The sequence below is a fragment of the Podarcis erhardii genome, assembly GCF_964252035.2.
Source record: "Podarcis erhardii genome assembly, chromosome: 1".
In the NCBI taxonomy this organism is placed as follows: domain Eukaryota; kingdom Metazoa; phylum Chordata; class Lepidosauria; order Squamata; family Lacertidae; genus Podarcis; species Podarcis erhardii.
In genome coordinates, this window is record NC_138497.1 from 91,038,244 (window position 1) to 91,061,697 (window position 23,454).

Below are 23,454 nucleotides of genomic sequence, written 5' to 3' on the forward strand. Positions count from 1 at the left end.
ACAGGGAGCCCTGATGTATGGGGGCTTGCCATTATTAGTCAGTAACCTTTAAAAAATGCTTTTTGCACCTGTTCAATGACATTATGCATCTATTCAATATGTTCTAGGTCTAAACCTGAGCATGGAAAACAGATGCTGCTAGAGCTGAACCCTGCTCAACCCTGGAGCACATTCAAGTCCACATAGTACAATGAATGATTCCTAACAACTGTTCCACTTTAGAAACAAGAGTAATTCAGATTTCAAAAAGACAGGAAGGAATTCGGGTGAGGGAAATTTCAGAAGCATCCCTCCCCAATAATTTGTGGGTTCTGTTTTGGAACATCCTTGTTCTGCTCTTATAGCTTACTAATATCATAACAATTTTTTTGCTGATCTTGCCACTATTAATACCTCTAATAGACTGAAGAGATCTGTTTTCAGCAAATTTAGACAAATGCATTCTATTCACTGCAGGAGAAATCATTGCTGAATATCTGAATAACAATAGCAAGCACATGCCATAGATGGCTTTCTTCAAACATTTAATTAGCAAGATTGGATTTGAACACTAAAGTCAATTGTTTGTCTTTTATTTGCCATAATCATTGCAGACTATGTAATGTGAATAATGAGAGATCTTTATTGTTTTAGTGTAACAGCACTGTGCTCCTATGGAGAATATCAAAACATTTTCCATGGTGTAATTAAGGATGCCTGATAAAGACAATAGCAAAAATATGGAAAGTGGATTGCATAACACAATCCTGTTCAGTTTCAAGTTACATTCAGAGTCTGAGTGCCCTGAATGTTTCAGTATATGCACTGGATCTTGATATGAGAAAGTTCTTTGAGGTTATTTAATATGGAAGTGGTGGAAATATTGCTCAGGCACCACCTCCTGGTTCACCCCTACTCATCACATTGCCTAATCAAGGATAGTGTTCTAGAATGTGCTATTTGCCCACATACCCAAAATGAAGATTCAAGAGACACTATTACACCAATAAAGTGTCAATTGCACTGACTGCCTATATGCTTCAAGGCCCAATTCAAGGTGCTGGTCCCTTAAAGTCCTTAATGCAGGGGTCGGCAAGGTTTACCTCGCCTGGGCTGGTTCACTCCAGTGGAGATCTGTCCATGGGCTGGATTGCACGCACCTGTTGGGCGTCTGTGTCTGCGCAGGTGTGATTTCTGGTGCATGCATTTGCACAGATGCAATTTCTGGCATCTGCATCTGCGCAGATGCGATTTCCAGCGCCACAGAAGTGAGTCCCCGTGCCGTGTTGTGCTAGTTTAGCACAGCGCGCCAGGACTCACCGAGCAGGAGGCTCAGTTTGGGGGCAGTTCGTGGGCCAGTTAAATGACCCCTATGGGTCGCTTGTGTCCCATGGGCCTTAGGTTGCTGACCCCTGCCTTAATGGCTTGGGGGTGCTTATGCCATATGACCCTGTAAGAGATTTACAAGCAGCGACAGAAGCCCTACTTGTATGTCCATTTGAGAGAGAGGTTAAACTGGTGGTGATGGGGATTGCCTCTTCCCCATTGGTGCAGCTGTGCTAAAAGCAACACCTGTGGAATTCTGTCTGCTGTGTAACTGCTAAAGGCACAGAGCTTCTCCCAGGAAAAATGGTAGAGAGAGAGAGACAATTACTATTTCATTAGGATGATGCCCTATCTCTTAAGCAGAGGAATCTTAATTTTATCACAAATATAGCCTTCCAAATCTAATTCTCTCACTTATCAGACATCATTTTCCCCACAAAGAGACTACACCACAATATTAACATCCTAAATGTATGGCCCTTTCTAATCCTTGTTCTGCTGACCAAGCATGCAGAAATCTGTGTCCTTAAATGTAATCTCCTCCTCCATACCTTGATATTAATCACAATGTTTGCAGATGAAACTGGAAAAGTGTAGCAGTTCCTATTTACTTGTCTCACCCTTGTTCAGTACAGTCTGGATACAGGCCATCGCCAATCTGAAAATAGCCCAGTTTACAGTCAGCAATTTGACTTCAAGCAGATCAATTTATTCTCCTCCACCATCCTGTCTAAATTTCAGGGTTTCTTTCTGACGAATATTAAGAGGAGTGAAGCATGCATTGTGCTAAAAAAAGGGAAGACTCTTCTCACAGGAAGAACCTGTCAGGCTCAAGCAGGAAAAGATTCCCTCTTGGGATTTCTCTACTAGCAAGTTTAACCCAAGAAAAGAAGCATACAGATTGTGAATATTTAAGTGTTGCTAGACATGTAACTAAGATCTTTGGGATGTATGCATAGTATCATTAATACTGATAGGCCAATGTGCTGGGGTGGGGGTGGGGATTTGATTTACCGTATTTTTCACTCTGTAAGATGCACCAGACCACAAGACGCACCTCGTTTTTGGAGGAGGAAAACAAGAAAAAAAAAACCTGAATCTCAGAAGCCAGAACAGCAAGAGGGATCACTGCGCAGTGAAAGCAGCAATCCCTCTTGCTGTTCTGGCTTCTGGGATAGCTGCGCAGCCTGCATTCGCTCCATAAGACGCACCCACATTTCCCCTTACTTTTTAGGAAGGAAAAAGTGAGTCTTATAGAGCAAAAAATATGGTAGTTCATATTCAAAGGTGAACCTCCCTGATTCAAAGTTTCCAAAATAATATGAGAATAAATACAGTACTCTTACAAAGTCGCACATCCAAATTTTTAAGTGAAGTACTACAGCCGTGTAACATATACAAAAATGCACAAATACTTATTTTACTGAAAATAAAATGCAAAATGCATTATTATTAGGTTAAATTATGAATATCAGGCATAAAACATGTGACTAGTAGGAGAAATTCTCACTATAAGTTTGATAAAATTCTATGAGGATTTTTTAAAGTAAAGTTTTAAAATCATGAAATGAAGCAGAAATGTAGAGAACTGTATTTAAGACTGGATAGGGGAATGACAATCTGAGAGAAACTGAAATTGACACATTTGTCCATCCTTACCTGCACATCCTTTTCTGCACATGTCTTCATGCCAAAAACAGAGACATTCTGAGTGTGCAGGGCTGCTTAATCGCATGAGGGAACTTGGAAGATGCATAAATCCCACACCATGTTTCAGCTTCTTTTCTCAAGCTCTACTTCCAGCTTTATGCTAAAGTGCCAGAATGTGAGGGATGACACATTCCCCGAAGAATTAAAAAAGAATTCCATTCTGAAAAGACAATCATGCTTCAAAGGACATTTTAAAAAATACTGATATGCAAGGAATGATTTGTGTGAGATCATTTTCAGCTGACTGAGGTCATGTGTAGTCAAGAAATGTCAAGTCTATGACACAAGCCAAGCAAAAAAAAAGGTCACATGCCTGGCAGCTATTATGATTATTCATGATGGAATTACTTTTCTTTGAACTCCTCATTTTTGTATTTTGAAGCAAAGAAATGGTAAATTCTCACAAGACTCACATCTCAGCAGCAATTAGAAAATTTCAGCAAGCTCCTTTTCCTCTCTCAGACTCTCAGATCATTCTCAGGTAGCATGAACATAGGTATCATCATGTTTGCATTTGTATGTCTGCAAGATTTTAATGTTTTTAATTTAGTGGCACAATCTCATGAATTCCTGCAGAGGTACTGCTAATACCTTCATTCAAATTAGTCAGATTCCTAAACCAAGTTCAAGAGGGTGGTAATCATTCTGTCATGTTCAACAAGACTCTAATTGAGATACAAGCTGGAAAAGCAATGAATGATGGTGGACTCTTTTTCTCAGGCCACATCACCAGCAGATGCCACCTCGTGATCTCAGGCCTGACCATATATTTATAATATGTGCCCATATGAATGGCCCTCAGGGTCCCTTCCAACTCTACAATTCTATGATTCTGTGATTCTATGAATGTCTAGGCTATAAACCAGAAGATGGTACAGCTAACTTTCAGGCTTTCCTTGATGGTTGAAAGTTTTTTCACATTGTGTTGCTCGGTGTTATAACTTAGTACTACGGGTTAGAACTTTGATACCCTGTATCTCTTACATTTTAGCTATGATTTTACGACTCCATAGCACCATTTCTTCAGCAGTACATAAAATGTATATATGCATGAATAAATAAATAAATTCCCATCAAGAATAGAAATTGAAGGCAGATTTTCCACTGAGTCAATCAATGCAACCCAACATCTAATTTTTAACACACACACACTCCTGATAATTGACCCTCTTCAAGCAATATTTAGCTTTGCTTTATTCAGATAGTTGCAAAGGCCTCCAATTCAGGCTGGAGGATTTAAACACTCCTATATTGATCCACTGCTTTGGATACCAGGCTGGTTAAAAACACTCATACAATAAAGTGTTCAGAGCCTATAAAGCTGGAGAGGGAGGGAGAGGGAGAAGGAAGAGTGAAGTGAGCAACTGGACCAAGTTGCTCAGAAAAGAAAGCCCCGTGACAGAGGATCAATAGGAAATATTGTGGTAAAGATGCTGAAGGAAAAAGAAGGGTGGCGGAATTGCTGCAGAGGAAATGCTAAAGAGTGCACTAAGATGCCGCGGCTGAGACCTTGCGGTAAGGGAGGCCAATTAGTACAGGATGTGCCGCCTCAAAATGGTTGGCAAGCCTGCAGCCCTTCTTCTGCTTTAGCGCTCAGAGATAAGACAGACTGCACTATATCTTTGGGGCAATTCCAAGAAAGAAGGTCCTGTCTCGCTACTGTTATTTCAGTGCATTGAATAAGAAAAGGTCCTAGAACAGGATTCATAAGAATGGCCCCCAGTGCAGTAGCACAATGCTGTATTTTAAATCAAATTGCCATATTTGCCTTCTACCTTCTTCTGAGAGAAAATACTGAATCTGCACACATTTACATTTGTTTTTAAACTGCTTTACCTGGACCATCTTTCCCTAGCACTCTGCCACACCAGGAAGTAGCATGGCAAATAGCACGGCAAATTACTACAGTCGGTTTTATGAGCGTTGTACAGAAAAGTTCTAGATAGTTCCAGGGCCCCTTGTATGAATGCACCATAGTGAGTTGAGTGGTGGAGGGCAAGAGCCAGGCTTGAGTGGACCCTTGACATAGTGCCGTCAATGTCCCCACCACCACCAAGTCCCTGCTTACATCCCTGCCAACACTGTCAATGGTGCCAACCAATACTTGGGTCTCCTGGTGACATGGGGGCAGGGATTGGTCCTAACAGTGCTGTAGCTATGAGTTACCCACTCCATTACATGAGGTTACCTAGAGGTGGTGCAGTAATATGGTCAGAGAAAAGCAGTTACATAGTTGCAGGCAGCCACCATAGTATATATCTCACATTGCAAAGCCCAATTGCATCGTGGAAGTTAAAGCAAAGTGGTTGCTTGGCTTCCCTCTGTCACTACTTCAAGGTAAGTCTATTCAGGAGGAGCAGGTGACTTGTGGCTGCAGCAACAATTGCCTATACAGTGGTATCTGGGGTTACAGACACTTCAGGTGGCAGACTCCGATAACCCAGAAATAGTACCTCAGGTTAAGAACTTTGCTGCAGGATGAGAACAGAAATCGTGTGGGGGCGGCAGCAGCAGTGGGAGGCCCCATTAGCTAAAGTGGTACCTCAGGTTAAGAACAGTTTCAGGTTAAGAACGGACCTCCAGAACGAATTGAGTTCTTGACCCAAGGTACCACTGTATGCTGTTGGAAGGCTCTAGTGGTGCACGGCTGGTGGCAGCTGTCCAAAGTGCTGAATCTGGTGCCTGATGCAGTGTGCTAGTTTACCAAAATTTCTCAGATGTTTATCCATGTAGCAGGTAAAGAGAGACATTGGTTGAGCAACACTTGCTTAGCTGTACCATACAAAGTCAGGATTAAGGCAAAAATGGGTCAAGGTCTTTGATATGGTAGGGGTCTGGAAGGGTGTGTGACAACACACCACAAGAAAGTGTATTTATGCTTACAGGACTAAGGGCACCTATGGCATTGTAGTGATGACAAAGCAAAAGTAAGTGAAGTGGTTATGGGTATACAAAATGTCTTTTGTTCTTCTTTGTCTTAATAAAAATCATTTTAGAAAATGAATTCCAGGTACCAAGGTCAAGAATCAAAGAGAGGAAAAGATGGCAACAAGAACTAGGATGCTGACAAATTTTCACCAGTGTATTGTATTGTATTGTTTAACTAATTATTTTGTGCTTTTACCCTGTATTTTTATGTTGTGAACCACCCTGAGATCTTTGGATGAAGGGCGACATATAAATTTAATATAGCAATAGCAACTACAACTACAACATATCTCTATTCTCACCAAGTGAGCTTGAAAAAAAGCCAGAGGAGAGTGATCTTCATGGAGACTGCTTATTCCCTTCCCACATATACTATCCATGAAAATAATTCCCATGCTGCAATTGGGCTTTTAAAATAGCCTCCTCTTGGCTCTAACAGGAGGCTCCCCCCCCCGCAAGCCTAAACCTGTGAAGCAAAGTGCAGATAAAAGCGAACACATTGTAGGTCAGATGAGAAGAACCCATGGACTATATCTAGTTCACCATTCACTAGTTCCTCACCTCTGGCTTGATATGCTGTACATTTGTGTCTACTTCTAACACCATGTTTTGGACCATGGTTACTGAATTTAGGCTACCCACGGCTACTGATAGTTTATTAACTGGTTCTGTACAAGCCATGGCAGGGGCCTTAATGCATGCCGGGGTGTTGTTTTTGTCGTTTTTGGTCAATGGAATGGAGAAATGTTGGGTGCTGAATTATAAGCTTGACTGAACTTATGGGTACACCACAGATTTAATTAGCTGAATGCAACACAGTTTCTACATTATTAAGATGTGATCTGACCCAGGCAACGTGACTAATTAATTTATCTCAGAAAACTGGAAAATTCACCTTTACTTCCTCAAATATTAAAAATATCTTCAACTCTTCTCCTCTGCGCCATCTTTAATAAGGTAAAAATAGCTCTCCTAGATTGTACCGCTCCCTGAGGCCTTCTGAATACCATTTTTTAAAAAAATAAAAAAACCCACCTTCTCATTTGACAGAGTAACTAGTTTTGCGGCTATATACCAGGGAAGACACATCACTTAGCTTGTCCTAGTCACTACAGATTTACCTGAATACACTCAACTTAATTAAGAGTTCTCTGCTCCTGTGAAGAAGAAAGGAAAATCTATCTACAATCTCTGTTGAAAATTTGGCTTTAAAGGGTTTGGGGAAAATCATCATGTACTGGGGAGGTTTCTCATTTCTAATCTGGGTATAATGTTTATTTCAGTCTCAGCTACTGGTGTTGTTGGTATATCGTTTTTAAGCAAGTCTTTAAAATATTTTAAATTGTAAAGATTGTGTTTTATGCTGCTCACAACCCTGGACTCTCATAGAAGAAAGGCTGATGCAAAAATGAAAATAATGATAATAGCAGCAGGAGCAGCAGCAACAACAGCTGAAAGATCCGTGGCTGGAAAAGGAATCTTAGCTTGGCCAGATAGCATAAACTTTAGTTTGGTCAGTCAGAGCTTGGAGAAAACTCTTAACAAATGCATAGGCCTAAAGGCTAAGGTTGATACTTGAAAGAAGATACATGCATGTCTATCTTGGTACTTTCCCCCTTTATCTAAGACTGTTTACAAGTAATGTCACTTTTCAGTTGCCTTCAGACCAATCTACTTTGCTCTTCTCTGTGTTTTTAAGACTTCCAGCTCCTGACCCCACTCCCACCCCACAATCAGATAAAAATAGCAACTACAAGATTGCACAGCTCTTCTAGGCCTGCTGTATATCTAAATACCGCTTTCCCTTTGGTTATTAATGAAATAAGTTCATACGTTGCTTCCCCCATTATCCCATGTAGACGATGTGCTCAGCTGCCAAGATTGCAAGGGATAATAGGCAGTGACAGGCAAGCGTAGGCATAAACGGCCCATTTCGGCTGTCATTTTGTCGTACTTGAAAACCAATGAACATCGTGATAATATAGCTGTCCCTTAGACACATACCACTGAAATTGAGGGTAGTGTTTAGCCAAGCACCAGTCCATGTACTGGACTCTAGTCAGGCTGAAAATTTAGCCCATCTTGGGAAAAGAAGACCTCTTGGTATTTAGCCATGCATGGCATTCCCCTCATGTATAAAATGTACTATCCTTTTAGGGCAGGCTTCCTCAACCTCAGCCCTCGGGATGTTTTGAGACTACAATTCCCAGCATCCCTGACCACTGGTTCTGCTAGCTAGGGATCATGGGAGTTGTAGGTCAAAAACATCTGGAGGGCCAAGGTTGAGGAAGCCTGTTTTAGGGCTTATTTCTTTCCTTCACCACTAGTGCCATTTCAATTTTACTTACAGATGTTTGTGATTCTTGGGCTTCACTTCCATATGTCCGTAAAGCTGGAAGATGGAAGAATGTGTTGACCTGGAAATCTAACCAGTGCATGCTTGGCTTAGGGGCAGGGTGAGGATTGTCAAGTCAGTTTTGCATTTTCTTACGACTTGTATTCAACCACTGATGAATCTGAAAAGAAGGTGATATAGTAGGATGGTCCATCTTTTACAGAAAAAGGAAATGGGTTAATCTACCTTTTTTTAAAAAAAAATAAAAAATATTTATTACTTTTAAAGCTTACAAAAAAGAAAAGGCCCCCACAAGTCCATATTCCAAAAGTCAGTTAATCCCTGCATAGAGGGATCTTTCCAACTTTCCTTTTCTAGTCCAGGCCAGGCTCTGATCTTCAAAAACTGACTTTTTCTAGTCTCAATCATAAAGGGCCTCAACTTGTAATCCTCAATTTGCCTCTGTAAGGCTAAGACTCCCCCTTGTATTACTTTAGGTTCGAGAACAGCAACTTTCTCCTTCTCCTTTTCAGCAATTTGTCCTGTTGAAATAGATTCCTTTGCCAAATCCTGAATAATTTCTGTATTGGTGCTCACTATTGGTTCCAAAATGTCAATTTTAGTAGTCATAGCATCCATCTTTTTATGAAGCTGTTCCAACAAGTGGCTTATCTTAGAAAATGCAGTCCATAAGGCTTCTCCTGTCGACATTCTTGAATATCCAAGGTCAATCTCTAGTTCTCACAGTTCTTATCAAGCAGCTGGAGATTTCCCAGCTCCACTCTTGTAACAGTTTCAAAAGCTCCCTCTAGAGGGGAACAGTCTCCACTTGTATCAATCTTTTCCAACACAGATCAAAAAGTAAAAATAGTTTCAATTTTCAGATACTTTCCCTCCCTTTTAAACGCAGAAGCGGACAATGGAAACAATATATTTCTCTTATTTAACTGACTGTCAACATCCGTTCTCTTCACTGTCAATGAACTCTCCCGAAACGTCAATCACTGCAGGATACACAGTCCAAAATTTCCCCCCTCTTCTCCTGCTTCGAAGGGGGATCTAATAATTTCAATCGATGGAAGTTTAATCCTTTACATAAGGCTTTCCGAGACCTTAACTTGTAAGCTCTTTGCTTCAGTCTATTTACAAAAGGGGAAGGCGGACTTCCTGTTTTGAACCTTCCCCGTTCGATGCCAAATTAAGATATTTAAAGATCCAATTTTCCGTTTTACTCACGAGTTGTTGTTTAAAATCCAATTGTCCACAAGAAAAAGTCAGCGCTCTCCGGCAACAGCAATGTGGCTTCACTCCGTGAAAGAAGCGGTCGATTCAAAGCACCGCGCCACTCACCCCATGTCGCTCCGGATCCCCAAAACAGGGTTTCCCCGCGAGTAGGGGAGGCGCAAAAGGTGCCAGCCGAATCCCAGGTTCACAAGCTTCTTCCGCCTGTGATTTCAATGGGTCTCTGCCTTCGCCATGGCGGTTCAGACCCAACTTTCCACGGAAATGGGTTAATCTACTGAGTGTGCTTATTCCCGTGAGCATGTGAGTGTAATAGCAGCCAAAGTTTAGACAGAAATATCCATGTTTTCTAAGCAGGCTATAGACAGCACAGCAGTCTTCAAACCCTCTCTCAAATATTCTGTTGCACACAGACAAACTGAATGGCTCAACAGGGACTGAAAGGTTTCTCGTCAATGGTGCATGATGTCAATATTAACAGCATGCTCTAGGACATAGTCTAATTCATAATTTACTTGCACTCTTGATTGATATTCATGATGTCCAGTGGACATCTGGAAAATTAATCTGGTCTATCGAAATTAATTGGAAATTGGAACATGCAAGTCCTATCCTACTTACTTTATCAAACCTTTATTAGGCATTATGGAAATAAAACCTTAAAAGAGAAAATAACATATAAAAGCCTTGAAATATATATAAAAAGGCAGCAGTTTGCTAAATGCATATATATATATACATATAGAGTCAGTGGTTTTCCTTGTTAACCTGCTCCTTGGAGGACTGCTACCAAAAACTCGGCTACCCCCGCCGTTACCCTTTGGTCAACGTCGGATAGGTAGAATCCCACACATTCACCTTGCTGCGGTTCCAGACCACCCAAAAGAGGGGACAGCACGCGTTGACGGAGCGTACTGTACAATGGGCAATGAAGGAGAATATGCTCTACGGTGTCCGGGATGTGAGGGCGATCTGGCTGCGACATCTGTCACCCCATTGATCGCCAGGGTTGATTCGGCTGATCTGGCTGGCTAGGCGGGTGTCCCCTTCCTCCCTCACCGCTCCATGTGCGTCCCTCCCGAAGCTGCGCGCTCGGTGGAAGAGGACGACCATCCCAGATAGAAGGAGTGTACCGTTCTTCGGTCAAGGGTATACGATAGCTGCGCTCCCCTGCTAGAACCTCCAAACAAGCTCAAGGCAAGTCCTATCCATCCTTACACAGAGCCACCCGAACCATTCAACAGTTACATTTATGGTAGGGAGGCATAATGTAGCATGCAGCACATCTTATCATTGGTGACATATCCAAAACAATAACTCAAAGGTTGGGTGCAGTTCTGCAATTCACCCTGTGAAGAACTCAGCCTCAATATTCATATTACTTTCTGAATACTTCCCTTATTTCAAATTCACCCTTACTCAGGGTGTAAATCAGTGTCACCATAATAGATTTTAGAAGATAGCTATACTATTCTGCACCAGAAGGGTTCTTCTCCTGTTATTTATCACTACATGGTTTCCAATCAGCTGACCTCCTCACAAACTATATAATAAATACAAAGGAATATGGAGCCAGATGTTACACCAGAATATACATACATACTCAGATTGTAGTTAGATTTTAAACCAGATGTTTCCCAGTACCCATCAAATCATAAAGCATGGAAGAGAGAGTTAGGAAAGTGCTAGTTTTAACTTTTAAAGCCCTTTGTTATTTGGGAAAGACTCTCCTCCCTGAAAGAGAGGGGAGTGGTTGTGGGCGGGAGCCTGAACACCGCCCCTAGCAGGGGGCGTAGCCCCCTGCCTCCAGCTCACCTGGCTGGCGCTCACGCCCCCCCCCCCCGGTGGCCGTCCAACCAGGTGCCATGGGGGGGCGTGTCCAGCAGCCTTGATGCTGCAGCGTCAGCCTCTTCCCGGCCTCATTTCTCTTCGTCGTCCTGTGCGAGTCATCCACCCTCCACTCCCATTGAGTTAGGGCTTAGGTCATTGGCCTTGCTATGGACCTTAGGTTGGTCACCCCGGTTGCACGGGGGGCCTGGTAGGAGTTTTTCCATTTGGCATTAGGCTTTTTGGTTTTTTCGCCTACCTCGTAGCAATCGTCACAACTTTTGTGGTATTGGTGGGTAGGTTAGGCATTGGAATAATGTGCTGTGGTGTGTCGAAGTGCTAGGTGTGGCCATTGCCTATGCCTTCAATGTTTAGGGGTATTCCGTTAAAGGAATCTGGCGGTCGTGTATTCTGTCCGATGCCTGCTTGGCGGGAGGCCATGGCACGACCCTCGGTGACAGCAGGGGTGAGCCTATAGTTGGATTAGCATCAACAGGTGATGAACCCCTGGTGAATAAACCCACTTGTTTCGCGATCCAATGCCTAAGCCAATACCTTTTCATTGCTGTAATCAATAAAGTTGTGGCCTTTTCTAGCCCATTAACCTTATATCACGTGTCCCTGTGTCTTCTTTTCACGTCGCGGTGGTCGGGTCCTCGAACCACAATAGAGTCCCTAAAGCATGAGTGGGGAACCTTTTTGAACCACAGCTTCTATCATTCCTGAGCATTGGCTAGTGCCAATTTGATGCCATTCCAATACCAAGGAAAGGACTTCTGCAATCTTTTTGTGTTGTTTTTTAAAATGATGATGGTGGTGATGATAATGATAATGATGATTATATTTATACTCCACCCAGCTGGGTTGCCAGATATTTATGATATTTTAAGTTGTGAACTGCCTTTATATTTTATGTAAGTGCTGTATAACAGCAATATCAGCAATATATAAATACTTTTGGGGGGGGAAATGAATGAATATCTTTAAAAACAACAACTCAGCAGGCATCTTAAGTAGGTTTTCTGATTGGTGATTAACTTTAACTGATTTTTATCTGTACTGAATTGCTTTAATCTGACTGTACCTCATTCACACACCATGTTTTTATGTGGTATATAGATGGTTGAATAAATAATAAAATAGCCAACTTGAAGAAAAGTTGTTGAGATTTATTTATTTATTTATTTATTTAGCAAAGTTGTTGAGCTGCCGACTGCAGTATTCCGGTTTTGTCTGGGAAATTCCAGACTTATGGCAACCCTACGCATTGTGAGCAATCCTAGCATGTTCCATGCTACTGTTCAGGACTTGGATGTGGCAGAACCCTCTGCTGGTACCCGGGTGGGGTTGGGTGTTCACCGCTATGGAAGCCCCTTCTGTGCCTATGAAAATTGTGGCGTCTCTTTCAAGTGGTGTTCTTGCCAGTCAAAAGCAACCAACACATGACCCTGAAATGGAGTACTATGTCAGTGGGGCAAAGGAAGGTCACCAAGGGACCTGCTGGCTCCAAAGCTGGCCCATTTCAAGGCCAGAGGCCCAATAAAAGCCCAGAGCTGGTGCAGTGCACTACGTGCTCTGGCCAGTGCAAGCCCAGAGCTTTGGAGTATGTGTCTGGGTGTGATGGTAGGCTCCAATGCTCCATTCTGGTCCATTGCTTCCCAGCCAGAGATAGAATTGCTCTCTCATGGCATCAAGTCTGAAGCCTAAGCATTGAGTTCCTTTCATGATTCGGCTTATCATTTACATTATGTTAGCTTCCTTTACACATGATTTCTTGCCTCCAGAAAGAGAAAGTCGCACAGAGTGAAAGGAATTACTGCACATTGTGTAACTAAAGATTTGGAATTGCAACAATTTGAATACTTTCAACTGGGGTTTAATTGAGGGGGGGGGATGGGGATGCAAATAATTCACTCACACTTAAGGGTTACGATTTTTCAGCATATGTTCATAATTTGTACAGCAAATTCACTGGGATTTATAGAAACACCCAACATCTGGAAATGCTAAGCTTTCCCCCCTTTTCCTTTTTTGCACCCATCCCTTGTTCAGAACTTCAAAAGAGCAATGTGGATGTTTCAAGCCTAATAATAAACACTGACAATTCTGATTTTGATATTGACGGTTCTTTAATATTGCCGATGCCATTATTTGAGGCTGACTGAATTCATGGGACTGCTTGGTTAATGGCATAGGCCAGCTGTATACAAAGTGACATATTTCAGCAATGTTTTAAAAGCTAAAAAAGAAAGAAAGCTAAAATAATTTTCAGAATTGTCCAAGCTCAGTTAAGGAGTTTTACAAAGAGAGATTCAAAGGGTGGTTTAAAAGGGGGGGGGATGCATAGCCCAAGAAAGTGAGAGAGAGAGAGAGAGAGAGAGAGAGAGAGAGAGAGAGAGAGAGAGAAACTTGCAGGTGGATTATGAGTTTACCCAAAGTTGTTAAATCATAATGATAAATATTTAAAATATTTTGGATAGAAGAGTGGGATGAGCATAGAGGGGTGGGACATATTAAAAATGAAACATCAGAATTGTGACCCATAGGAAAAGCTGTAGCTCAGCAGTAGAGCATATGCTTGGCATTCAAGTGTCAGATTTAGCCACCAACATCTTCAGGTTGGGCTTGAAGACCCCTACCTTAAATCATGGAGAGCTCCTGCCATTTGTGTAGTCCTAAGCTAGATGGACCAATGTCTTCAATCAACAGAAGGCAGCTTCCTATGTTCCTGATGCAGGTCTACAATGGAGGTGGTAGGTACCTAGGGAAATGAATGAGGGCCGACAGCTCAAGAGCCTATAAAGCAAGTCAATGAATAGGATGGGATAGGAGAGGCAAGAGCCCACAACTAGTCAGGATCGGGATATGGGGCAGGAGATTGCAAACAGGAAAGTGTTGTTGTGTTCATGCCCTGCTTGTGAGCCTCCCCAAGAACAGACTGATAGACTGAATAGGTCTTTGGTCTGATTGAGCAGGGTGCAGCCTATATTAAATTTTGGCTGGCTTTTACAGGCCTGCTCCTTCCTCCGCATAGGAGAAATTGAACATTGTATTCAATGTTGCACCGAGCTTTGCACAAGGCAACTTTGAAGGGGAGCACAAGGTTAGGACGAATTCTTTGCCCTCTCCACAGTTCTTCCTCTGTCTTAGTGCAATGAAGACTTCAGGCATGTTCAGATGGGGACTCCATGATAGGGCTTGGGGAAACTGTGCCTTTTTGGTCTCCTTAATCAAAGAGCAGGACCAGTGCCAAGGATTGTTGGGAACCATCTGCAGCCCACACCCAAGCAGGGGACCTGTTGCAGCTATCTAGGTGCCTTCTCTCTTCCTTCTTGCAGTTTGTGCCTGTTTACTGGTCCTCTCTGATCACGCAACCTGTGGGAAGACAGGGAAGATGCCTCCACTTCTGGACAGTTCTACGGACTGTAAGTACTGTAAGTAAATAAATTGCATTTATTTGTTATTCAATTTCTTTCAAGGTGACACACATGGTTCTTTCCCTCCCCAATTTATCCTCACAGGTTTGCAGGTAGATTAGGTTGAGAGACTGTGGTGCGTATTCTCTCTCCTCTCTCTCTCTTTCTCTCCAATGCAGTCTTCAAGAATGCTCAGAAGCCTTCATTACAGAGAGTGAGGAACAGCTTAGAAAATAACCCCCAGTCTCTTTGGTTGCTCTTTTACCTTCCCCTACTCAGCTTGGTAAGTTTGAGGAAATGTGAGAAAGTAGCTGAGAATGGAAATGGTCAAATTAGTGGAGTAGTGCTGAGCCATTATGAGCTAAACTGCAACTGAGAAGAAGAGCTCAGCTGATAAAGTCTCGGGGATTTCCGAACCATTTCCTATAATTATTGCCCATCATAAAGGAGGAGAGCGAAACTGCCAGTAATAGGATAACCATCACTCTGGAGTTAGGGCTTTCTCTCTCTTTTTTAAAAGTTATGATGGACCTCGTTTCAAAGGTATACATTTCTCAAGAATCAATTATCTTTTTTCACTTTTCGTTTCTTGAACATTAGAGGCAAAAAAGGCAACTGTTAAAAGAAGGGACTGATACAAAGACTTCATGAACACTATGCAGAGCTATCTTTATAACCTCTCACTCATTTTTTAATAACTGGTTCCCCTCCCCCCATTCATGCTTTAACCAGGTGTCATGTTATGCTGTTGTTGTTGTTGTTGTTGTTGTTGTTGTTACTTTGGCTTAACTTGGCAGTTTGGAAAGCTCCTGTCTCATTTGTACAGGTGAATCCAAATTGGTTTGTACTGTTTAACTGAGAGATCCTAACAATGACAGGGAAATATTTTTCAAACCCAATTTATTCTACCATGTTGCTGAAAGAGGGGGGGGGGAGAGAACGCAACAGTTGATGCTATATTGTGAAAATATTTCAGTGTCCATTAAAATGTGTCAGACTGGAAGAACAAAACTATGTGAGTTTCCTGTGGCATCTTACTGCATTACAGCTCTTCCCTGAGCATAGCTTGATATATGTGGAATACTGGCTGGGCCCTTATTTCACTTTAGCTCGCCAGGTGTGCTATCAGCTCAGAGTTCATTATTCCTGTCTTGTGGACTCAGCAGGTTAGGAGCTTCTGCCCAAGCTTCCTCAGGACCAATTTGTTTTATTCAGCTGCAGTCTGGTTGGGTTTATGCATCAAACTTGTAAATGCTTCATATTTATTTGAAGAGGAAGCGATTACATTGTCTCCCCATGCTTCCTTCCCTTGCCAGCAATTGCCTATCATCACCATCATCACCCATGTATATCTCACTTAATGCCCATATAGGCTTCTAAGCAGTTTACAAGAATAAAACCAACACCACCGCAAACATTATCATATTTAATGAAAATACATAATGAAACAATCCCATGAATCCCTGTTGTTCCCAGGGGCTGCCAAAGAAAGCGGTGATTCAGAGCTGCTACTTTTCCCGGTTGCCCCACGTAGCACCTAGTCCTGGCCTCCTCTCCAAACACCCGGATAAACTTTAAGCAAGTGGCAAGAGCAAACACTGCAGGTGTGCAAAAATGTGCCTCATTCCCTGTGCCTGCTTCGGGATATTTATTTTATTTATGATTTATAACATATATAATGTGTGTGCCTCCATGCAATTACTATTTTCTAGGAGAGATTCAATAACATGCCAGAAATTTAGGTTTCTGCAATTGGTGGATTAAAGTGTTGCTTGCTGGGAGGGAGAGGAGGACGGACAAGGGAGTGGGGAGGTCGAAATGGCGGAAACAGACTGGCAGGAGCACCAAATCAGTTATGCTGGTGTATTTGTACCAGCTAACCTTCCTACTGTCTCATTGCTTTCCATCCTGGTAAGCAACCACAACCCACCCACTGGCAAACTAATGTTGCAGCTCTGCGCTACCCATCAAATTGCCTGCATGTGTGTGTGTGTGCGTGTGTGTGTGTTTTCCACAACAGAAACAGAATCCAGTTTTGTTTTTCCCCCCCTGAAAAGCAATATGAATGTATGCATGTGAGAAACAGCACAAAGATGAAGAGATTCAGTAATGCTGAAGAAGAATAATAATTTATTATTTATACCCCACCCATCTGGCTGGACTTCCCCAGCCACTCTGGGCGGCTTCCAACAAAATATTAAAATACAGTAATGCATCAAACATTAAAAGCTTCCCTAAACAGGGCTGCCTTCAGATGTCTTCTAAAAGAAGAAGATAAAACAAGAATGAAGATCTTTAATAATCAACCTTATCTACTACTTTAAAAAGTGATTCTTTCTCATAACCTCTTACCCTTATTTGCAGAGGCTGAAACGCTAGGAAGCAAAAGGAAGCTAACGATCACTAAATACTTATTTTATTTTTTGCTTTTGCAGATTTAGCTTTGATGCAATAAAGCAGACTTATGTGGAAAAGGGCACAGCAGGATGTCAATTTATAGGCAAGTATATATCAGCTGTAGCCGAGAGCATTATACATTTTGTTAACCTGTTTAGATTGTTTTGTGTCTGGCATATGAGATGCGGTTCAGTTTTTGAAATTATATTTATGGTTGTATTGCAAAGACAAAGACTGCTTCCTTTACACAGTCAGACTGCTTAAAGCTTACTGAAGTCAATTGGATTTAAGCTGCCTGACTGCACAGGAAGACAGCCAAAGCTTTAAAGCCTGATCACTTCAACTGGCTGTAGTTACTTTAGCATTAATTGCAGTTAGCTGTGTGGATGTTTCAAAACAAGCATTGTGCTGCAAATTGGTGTGTTAAAACTCAGTGTGTATTAAGGCAATGATTAGCACTATACTGGTATCCTAGTAAAAATCCCTTTATACTATGTTTAGGGCAGGGCCTCTGTAAGCTCTAGCTAGAGATGAGGGATATATTGGATTCAAATTGCATTACATGATTCACACTTTCTGAAAAAATACAGAAACCAAAACATGGCCGTCCTTCACACTTCTCTGAATTTTGAAATGCAGTTCTACAGCCAAGTAAAGTGTACAAAAACACGTGATGGGGTTAAGTGTATATATAAGTGCATTGTTCAGTGAAAATAATATACAGAGTTTCATATTAAGGAAAAAGTGCTTGAAAAATGATATATTAGCCAAAACCACACACATATCATCATCATCTGGGTGACTTCCAACAAAATATTTAAAAAAGTGAGAGAAACACTTATATGGAGAAATGTACACTAAAATGCTGATAATTTTTCATGAGGATGTTTTATAAAATCATCACCGTTTTCACAAACTGATGTGCTAATGTGAAAAACAGAATAGAATTTTGGAAAACGGAGAAACGGAGAAAAATGAAAATGGATGGATTTACCCAATGAGCGCAGCAACCCCAGAGTAGTCCGCAACTGGACCTAACAGTCAGGGGTCCCTTTACCTTTATCCCTGGCACAGTATATGTCCTACCCCATAGAATGGTTTCAGAAGATTGCTTTTGACTCATCAGTGTGATGAAAAATGAACAACCGTGTGAAACTGGGATGCAGGATGTATCTCACAAGTGTCCTGTGGACCTTTCTTCTCATCCAGTGTTCCAGACAGCTCTCCCCCTTCGCTGTTGACGTCTGGCCAACAGATTCCCACACTCCATTCCCACGAGCCACAATGAAAATTGCTGACATTTCTCAGACAGACACTCCAATTAAAATCAATGTACTAGATTCGCATCTTGTGTAAATAATGTGTGTCATTGAAGTCACTGATTGGCCGTTCACCAAGCATGAAATCAAATCCATAAGGCTGAGCAAGAGCAGGATCTGGCCACAAGCCATGCAACTGATTGCTTCTCTGGATGCTGGAGAGCCACAAAATTAAAACTGAGTTACAGTATTAATTGATTCAGGATGGTTCTTTCCCAGTAATTATAGCCGAGGGGGCTCTGTCAATACAATTTGCTCTCAGGTGTCAGTACTTTGTCAAGTAGAATGGGTTCAGGTGCACATAGCATAATGAGCGGCTTGCATGAATAAATCAGCCTTTGTCCCCCCCAAAAAAGAAAGAGAAACTCTCCAGACATAGAATCTGAAGGAAAATAATCAATGAAATATTTGATTTGCTATTTTATTGTGTTATAATGGTTTGGCATTTTGCACAATCTATGGCATGTTAATTAACTCAGTGATATGTGAGAAGTTTGCCTCCCATTAATATGTGTTGGTTTATACCAAGTGAAAGCTCCTTAAATGATACCTGGTAGGTGATAGCCATTTTACAAAACCAAAGACGATCTCTTGTGTCAGAGTCTTCACCCCAGTGGCTTTAAAATCATTCCACTTATCTCAGTAAGGCCACATACAAATAAACGGCTTGGCTGGGTCATTTCTCTGTTCATTACAATATCAGTAACCATTCTGATTTTTTTTCACACTATCCATCATTCATCAGTTAATGCTATGAACTGCCCTGTGATTTTCAGATGAAGGGCAGTATATAAATCAATCAATCAATCAATCAATCAATCAGTAAGTCAATAATCAGGATGAGTGGGAAGCTAGGAGAAACCAATTATTTCAGTCATGGAAATAACCAGTGCTATTTTTCTGGGGATACGCAGGGGTACTCATACCCCTAAACATTTTGTGAATCTAAGTTTGGCCTCATTGAGGGGCAGTAATTCAATATGAGGAGGAAGATGAGAGTACCCCTCAATATTTTTTTTTAGAAAAAAAAGCACTGCAATTAACATCGAATCGCTAAAACCACATTTTCCTTCTGGTACAGCTGCTCTGCTTTTGGCAACTGTGTGTCAAGCAGATATGAATATGGCAACTTAAAAAAAAATAAAATGAGATGCAGGGAAATTAGAGCCATACCGAAGCCATCCCAAATAGGTGGCTTGTTAGGTCACTGGCAAGAGTAATAGATGGGCTTCCCCAGTGTACCAACATAGTCCTAACCCTGTCACCATCCTGCCCTAACCAGGACCTTTTGAGGTGAGCTGCAGTGATGTCATTGTTGGTGGAGGCAACTCAGGTGTTGTTGGACTCTAACTCTCATCAGCCCCAGTTGGCATAGCTAATAGTCAAAGGATGATGCGAGTTGTAGTAAAAAGACATTTGGAAGGCCAAAGGTTAGCCACTTATTTTCTACACACACTATTTATCTATCTTTTGCTGAGGCAAATTTCTGTCCACACCTGAAACCATTATTTGTTGTAATGTACTATGTGGGAAGCAGGATAGGGAATGAATGAGTGAATTCAGCCATAATTGCCAGTTCCATTTTGCAGACTATAATTCACACACCTGTTAATTTGCTGAGACTGGTCGTTCTATTTCCAGTCTCCATCTTGCCCTTCTTCAATTCCCCTTGCATCTCTTATGTCCTCCCCTTAACTTTTAAATTATGTTGATGCTACTGGTTTGTATTTTGACTTCACGTTTCACTGAAAGGGGCATGGATTTCTGCTCTCCGCAGTTAGCTAAGGTATTTTGCAGCTTGGTATCTAGGAATGAAACCACACTTAAAAGAATCTTGTGGTGGAATCCTTTCATTTAAAGAAAACAAGCCCACACCAGTTGTTCGATTCACATATTGAAAGCTCAAGCGGGAAGGGATGCTTCCTTGCTCTCATTTTCCTGTAGCAAAGAGTGCAAAAAGCTTCATTCTGCAACACACATGTACACCCCACTCCTGCTGAAACTTGGCTAATTGCTGTGGAAATTTATCCAAGAGTTACAGAGCCAAACAGGTGCTTTGCTCAATTTAAATGTGTGTAATCTACTAAGGCTCTCATGTGGTGCTCACACTGTCAACAAATGATGTTCTTTTAAGACAGGAACTGTGTTCTAATGTGACTTTTTATATGGAAAACCTGGCTACTGTATTCCACATGTGATTTATATTCCACACACAACAGTCACATTTGCCTTAGCTGTGAGAGCAGGATGTTGGAATAGATGGCCGACTGGCCTGATCCAACAGGGTTTTTTTTTTTTTTAGAATCTTATTTTGCCAGGCTCTCTGATCACAGTGCTTTATGCACATTGAGGTAATATATCTCCTTGTTGGGTTCTGTTCTCTGCTTCTTCTGCTACTGGTGTTTGCTTGGGCAATGCTGAACCTCTGAGTCCTTCTGCCTCTCTACCACAGGCCAACACACCCACTCCTGTCAAAGCAGCTCTGCAGTTAATTTTTGTGACTTTTGGTGCCAGTTGAGAGAACACATGCCTGAAGCTGACCCCTGCCCAATGCAATTCATTCATCATTCCTTAGCTCCAGCACCTACCCTTCTGAAATTTTGCAGGTTGCTTTTATAGGGACGCCTGTATGATGTCTGCAGTTTTCATATTTTTAGTTGTTGTTCACAAAATCCTGAAAATGGAAGAGGAGCAAATTTCTTTTAGTTTCTTCTCTCCCAGTTCAGGTTTAAGGTTTCCAAGCAAAGAAATCCTGCATCTAACCTTCTGAGGTTTCACAGATATCTAGGGGCACCTCTATCTGCAATGTATGTGATATTTTCATACATGTTGTCTAGAAAACAATATGGGAAATTAAGTGAAGCCTTTTTTTTTTTTTTAGCACTCCACCCACAAGAAAAAAACCACACCATGTAAGATCTCCCTTTGCAGGAAAACCACTGTAGCTATCCTTCTGACCCTTAGGTGTATTCCACTGATCAGAAGGGGGGGGTGACTACAAATTTCACTCAGTTCAGCCCCCAATAATCAACAAGTTATGCACAGTACCTTTAAAAAAAAAATTAAAGATGTGCATTGCAATCAAAAAACAAACACTTGGGACTGAGCTGCTTTGAGGAATGTGAAAAATATTAAAAGTACCTACATTGGCTCCCAGTACGTTTCCGAGCACAATTCAAAGTGTTGGTGCTGACCTTTAAAGCCCTAAACGGCCTCGGCCCAGTATACCTGAAGGAGTGTCTCCATCCCCATCATTCAGCCCGGACACTGAGGTCCACCTCCGAGGGCCTTCTGGTGATTCCCTCACTGCGAGAAGTGAGGTTACAGGGAACTAGGCAGAGGGCCTTCTCGGTAGTGGTGCCTGCCCTGTGGAACGCCCTCCCATCAGATGTCAAGCAAATAAACAACTATCTGACTTTTAGAAGACATCTGAAGGCAGCCCTGTTTAGGGAAGTTTTTAATGTTTGAAGTTTTATTCTGTTTTCTGTTGGGAGCCACCAAGAGTGGCTGGGGAAACCCAGCCAGATGGGTGGGGTAAGAAGAAGAAGAAGAAGAAGAAGAAGAAGAAGAAGAAGGAGAAGAAGAAGATGATGATAATTTCCCTCAGATGTAGGCTATGAGAACATACTGCAGTTTCTATTTTTGTTTCTGCACCTTTCTATTTATATGACACAAATTTACCCAAGTTATACACTATCAGGTCTATCTTTATAGGTGCCCATCAGTCCTATATTTTCCTGATGCATCAAACTGGAGTCCAGACAAAATACTGTGCTTAGTGCACCCTCCCTCATCTGAAGTAGTATGCATATTATATCCAAATTGCCTCTTTCTGGGGGGGTGCTGCTGCTGAAGGAAACTAAGGTGCTTCAAATTTAAACTCTTCCTTCAGCCTTCAGTGAATTATATTGCTGAAGAAATGTTTAAAAATCCCCCCCCTTTTTTTTACATAATCATGCCATATTTGGCTCCGCTGCACCTTTGCATTCTCAAATGCATCCAGGACATTAGGCATGAGATCTAAGCCACAGTTTACCAAGCACTGTTTTCTTGTAACTCATTGTATTTTAGCTAAGATCCATCCATCGAAAAGACAGAATTAACAGACCAACTTGACTCCCACTTAGGAAACGTCTACTTTCTTTATACTCTAAATTCCTCCACCTCTTAGAATTCATGTAAAGGTGGTTGTTCTGATTTTATCACATCTCTGTACTCCCTGTCTTTGGCATTGACCTTCTAAAGAACAGATGTTTTTGTTTTTATAATTAAGATAATGATCACCTAATAATTAAGAAACCGTTAAGATAATATTAGCTCATCAAGGGTGTAGCAGGTTTTCTATTTCAGTAATGGGTATGGAATAAACTATTTTCCTGGGGGTGGGAACTGAAAAGTAGTGCACACATTGAACTCAGTGGAGTTTGCTTTCAAATTATAATAATAATAAGGATTGGGCCACTCCAATTTTGCCACGCCCAGTTTTGAATCAAGTTGAGGAGAGGTTATGCTTCACTGATCCTCCTACCTCTCTCCTTTCTAGAACACCCTGGGCTCTGCAATTCCTTGAAGATTTTCTAATTCCTGCCAAAATACTACCACCTTCAGGCAAAAATGGCACCCACATTAATCAGATCCTGAGGAGGAAACCGTTTTGAGCTATATTTCATCTGCATAATATTCTTAAATGCTCTCCTTTTTTAGTTAAAAAAGAGACAGCTTTTTACTTCTCTCAAAAAATGTCATACTATTGTTCAATTTTAACTTAACATTCAAATGTATTTTCCACTGAAGCACAAAAGAACACAGTGGTACAAGCTTAGTTTTCATTAATTCTGGGTTTTTTCATAATAGAAAGTAAGCCTTTGTAATCATGCTTCTTTGAAATTATTTCTTCAAAGGGTGCAAGAGATCTAATAAACTCTTTTTTTCAGACCTTGTAGGAGGCCTTATACATTGTACTTTTGTTGCCATT

General features: G+C 41.5%; 2 long non-coding RNA genes across 2 annotated transcripts in view; one reads left to right on the top strand and one right to left on the bottom strand.

Annotated features, from left to right (window-relative positions):
• LOC309337161 overlaps positions 1 to 17,263 on the top strand; it is a 65,871-nt gene extending 48,608 nt beyond the window's left edge. The window contains exons 2-3 of the long non-coding RNA XR_014154128.1: positions 14,686 to 14,781; positions 17,199 to 17,263. This is a non-coding gene — a long non-coding RNA (uncharacterized lncRNA). The remainder of the gene's footprint in view (positions 1 to 14,685; positions 14,782 to 17,198) is intronic.
• Positions 1 to 23,454, bottom strand: part of LOC309337183 — a 642,870-nt gene that overhangs the window by 483,216 nt on the left and 136,200 nt on the right. The gene's annotated exons all lie outside the window — the stretch shown is intronic.